General features: G+C 42.2%; 1 protein-coding gene across 1 annotated transcript in view; it reads left to right on the forward strand.

Moving 5' to 3' along the window:
* Window positions 1-2,480: 2,480 nt before the first annotated feature.
* The window catches only part of LOC101847092 (serine palmitoyltransferase small subunit A), a 6,440-nt gene continuing 4,446 nt past the window's right edge, over window positions 2,481-4,474 (forward strand). The window contains exon 1 of the mRNA XM_005094180.3: window positions 2,481-2,586. The gene's annotated coding sequence lies outside the window, so the exon portion shown is untranslated. The remainder of the gene's footprint in view (window positions 2,587-4,474) is intronic.

A 4,474-nucleotide genomic window follows, 5' to 3' on the forward strand; every position in this document is an offset into this window, starting at 1 on the left:
CGATCCTTAAAATATGACTCAAACCATCGCAGGACAGTACCCTTTATGCCAAAAGTAGTATTTAATCTCTCGAGTAAAATACCATTATAGATAGGCTGCACACTCTTAAGAGCAATACACATCTATGCTCATTCTGATAAAAGTCTTATGCTAAATGGTACACAACTTCTTTTATATATCTTTCTTTCTTTGTTTTTGGAGGTACATATCTGCCGCTGCGTGATCTTACAATTTGCGTAGGAAAGGGGTGTGATGGGTCGTTTATAATACTTTTTATCTTTTTTATACATGTGGTGTAACACATTTCATCAGCTCTGCACCCTGAACTGAACACATTTTTAGATCTAGCCAGACATAAATTGAGACACACCGAAATAATAATAATTATAACCAATTACAAGATTGAACTGGTAGCGGAATGTGGTGGTGGTGGTGGTGGGGGTGGGGGGTAACAAGGAGACTTGCTGTGCTCTGGCAGCTGTTATAGCATGATCAGCAGGCAGACCCTTTCATGGATCCTGGAGAGGACGGAGGATATGAGCAGCTTTGGCATTGTGCGCCTTCAATGACGCCTATTCTCAAACCAAGTAGTAAGTATAAGTAAGTGGCACGAGGTATAAGCGCTCCCAACAACGAAGAGAAAGAAATATAAACCCAAGGTAATATATAAGAATGGAAAGGATAACAATAATAGTTATGATAAGTGGCGTCGGTGGCCTAATGGTTAGGCTCTCGGACTCGCAACCGTAAGGTCGTGGGTTCGAATCCCTTCAGGGGCCCGACGTTGTGTCCTTGGGAAAGGCACTTTACACGAATTTTCCTCACTTCACACAGGTGGGAATGGGTACCCGACTATAGACAGCGAAAGATCTTGTCAGTTTGATAGTGTTTAGGCGCTTAATCGGCTGCTTGCACTGTATGTTTCCCGGGAAGCTGAGAATGTTTCGGAGTGTTCTATGGTCTGCTGGGGTAATAATATAGTGTAAAGCGCATAGAGCCTGCAGTTGAGCGGGGATATGCGCTATACAGATGCTATCTATTATTATTTTTATTATTATTAAGTGGTACTTGTGTGGAATTCATATAGCAGTGTCATCGCTGATCATTTTCCTCGTTTCTTTATTGTTTCATCTGTATTTCTTCCCACTAGGCTGGGAGAGAGAGAGAGAGAGAGAGAGAGAGAGAGAGAGAGAGAGAGAGAGAGAGAGAGAGAAAGAGAGAGAGAGAGAGAGAGAGAGAGAAAGACCTATTTCTTTCTTTTTTTGTAGGTGTTTTACGGCGCTCACAACTGCATAAGGTCAAATGAGCGCGTGGGTCACATTAAACATTTTCAGTTTGTAGGAAATTTTAATTTTTTTCCTGGTGACGGCCGAAGCCTACTCTTATCGATGTTGTGCCACAAAAGGATCTTAACTAGGCTAATGTGCGTAACTTGCACACGGTGCCTCCAAGATTTTCTGCCCTTATCCGAGAAGGCTAGGTGTAGATCTTTCCAACCATAAAAATCAGGGGGTGTGGCTGAAAGACAGCAACAAGAAGGAGCCAAGGCGTAGCAGTAGAAAGGCTGTAGAAAGAGTCAGGAGCCCAGAGGAAGGGACAGAAGGACCTCGGATTCTCCATTGATCTTGGGCTAGGGGCGAGAAGAAGCGCAGCTTCTCACTAAGAAAAAAATATGTAAGGTACATGTATAACACAATTTGACAAAGAGACACTGCAATTCCAATATGAGCTAGGAAAATAACAATCCTTGACAGCCAATATAAATTTAATTAGCAACATTATAATTCATAGGCTCAAGACCAGACATTCTCCCCAGAATCGCGCAAACAAATGCTGCGCTGTCAAAACTGAAGCCTATTTGGAGGGACAGAAACATCACGCACAACTAAAAAAATCAGACTAATGCGCTCACTGGTCACCTCAATATTTTTATACGCCTACGAGTCGTGGACACTGAGAGCAGAATTAGGGAAAAAGATTCAGAGAACAGAGATGAGATGTTACCGTAGACTCCTTAACATCTCGTACAAAGACCACGTTTCAAATACTGAGGTACGAAATAGAATCACCAACGCAGTGGGGCAGCATGAAGATCTACTGACCACAGTGAATAGACGAAAATTAAATTAATGGTAAGGGCATGTCACAAGATCCACAGGACTTTCCAAAACAATCCTGCAAGGAACCGTTCAATGAAAGAGAAAGAGAGGAAGGCAGAGAAGGAGATGGGAGGACAGGGACAGCATTAGGCCTACAGAGTGGACAGGAAAGACGATGGGTGACAATCTGAGGAAAGCAGAGGACAAAAATAGATGGCGAGAGCTGGTTTTCAGGTGCAGTGGTGGCCTCACGGTTGCCCCAACCACGGGATAGAAGAAGAAGTAATAATTCATAGAAACGGAAAATGTACCTAGCGGTATTTTATTTTAGGGCAAAAGCAATTTAGCAACACCGTAGTGTTCATCGGGTGACTTCCGGGTTGTTTAGTAACTTGGCTGAACTTGGCCTCTCACTTCTTCACTGACGTTGAATTCTTGGCTTCGCAACTCAACAAATCTGTACAGAGAAAACGAGCAACTTGTTACGGTATGTGTACCTATTAGCAAACATGGTCGGCCTTTGAAAAAAATAGTGTACAACTGAAATTTAAAAAAGATGGGACAGGCCTTCTGTTCCAGAAATAATTGAGATTTGATTTGTATTCTGTAGTTGATTGTTGATGACTTGACCCATCTTCTCGATTGGTATTAAATTAACAAACACTTTCGAGAGCTGTACACACAAGAATCTATCTAGATCTAGATTCCTAGATCTAGAACTAGACTCTAGATCTAGATTCTAGATCTAATCTACTTTCTAAAAAAAAACCCCCAACCACTCTTGATGTCAATATAATTTTGGTCATTGTTTTGTAAGTAAGGGGTAGGGGGTGGGGTGGAGGGGGCGTGGACTTTTTTAAGCCTATCTATTCATCAGCAGAGATGCAGATGCATCACTCAATCATAACCTTTCTCCATTGATACTGAACAGATAGGCTAGCCAAGACATAGAACTACATAATTACATAATTGGAAGGACTTCCGTAGCGAGCGACCACTCCAACAAACACAGAGCTAAAGAAGCTCTATTTCTCAGAACGCTCGGAAAAATAAAGCCTGGGGGAAAGGCGAAAAAAGGAAAAGGCTAGCTGTACTTAATGACGGCTAGACTGCTAGGCAAGTACGGCTAGACTGGTTGGCGTACGGCTAGACAGCTGGGCTAGCTGTACTTACTTTTAATTATGATGGCTAGACTGACCCCCCCAAAAAAAAATATAGATCTAGATCTAGGCCTACTGAATTGTAAATAAATTTTTAGTTTGCAGTACCTAAAGTATTTGTATTTGAGACGAAACCAGGTGCCTTAATGACAGTGCATGTATTTTAAACCTGAATAATTAATAATGAGACCTGTTTTCTAATGTTAGTTTAGGGCCTAAGATAAGTACGGCTAGTCTGGCAGGTTAGCTGTACTTTAGGACGGCTAGACGGCTAGGGTAGCCATACTTAAAGACAGCTACACAATCAGGCTAGCCGAACTTTTATTATTGATGGCTGAATTGTAAATGAAATTTTTAGTTTGCAATACCTAAAGTATTGTGTTTCAGACAAAATCAACAGGTGCCTTACTGACTTGCATGTATTTTAAACCTGAATAATTGCTAGATGTAGATCTAATGAGACCTGTGTACTCAACAGGTTTTAGTCGATAGGGCCAAATCTAGATCTAAGTACGGCTCTACTGGCAGTCTTGCCGGTACGGCTAGCCACTTCGACGAAAAAAAGAAAGGGGGGGGGGGGGAGGGTGTGAGACCCCCCAAAAATGGGGGGGGGGGGGGGAATCCTCAGCTTGTTTGAAAACATGTAGGGGGCGGTAGCCAGTCATTTCGTCACCCGGTCATCTCGTCACACCCCAGTTATGTGAGATGAAATGACTTCGCTTATTTATATATATAGGCCTCTCTCTTCAAAATTGGGCACTAGTCGAGTTTTGATATCCCAGCTCAGGGGGCGGCCATTTTGGCAAAATCAGTTAGTGAATCTCGAGATTGGGCGTATTTTCGGCAGTTTCCACCCCACTTATGTGAGCCTTGATCTAGATCTATTATAGGCTTTGTTTGATGCTCGGAGAGCGAGAGATATCAAACCTATCTGCAAAACATCACATTATGATAAAATTCAGGGGGGCAGGCCCCTCTATATTTTTATACATTATGTGCAAGTATTTTCAATTTAATATAATTCTATTTAAAGCTTCAAACCAATGTCATGGGGGCTCTCGTGGCCTAGAGGTTAAGGTGTTGGCCTCTCATTCAAAGTTCCCGGGTTCGAATCCAGGTAGCGACCAAAAAATTTTCTTCTCTAAAATTGTCTTCTTTCATCTCCTTTCCTGCTCTCTATCAATGTTCTGTCATCTGCTTTCGTCTCCTCTTTCT

Source organism: Aplysia californica, unplaced genomic scaffold (assembly GCF_000002075.1).
Source record: "Aplysia californica isolate F4 #8 unplaced genomic scaffold, AplCal3.0 scaffold00077, whole genome shotgun sequence".
NCBI lineage: Eukaryota > Metazoa > Mollusca > Gastropoda > Aplysiida > Aplysiidae > Aplysia > Aplysia californica.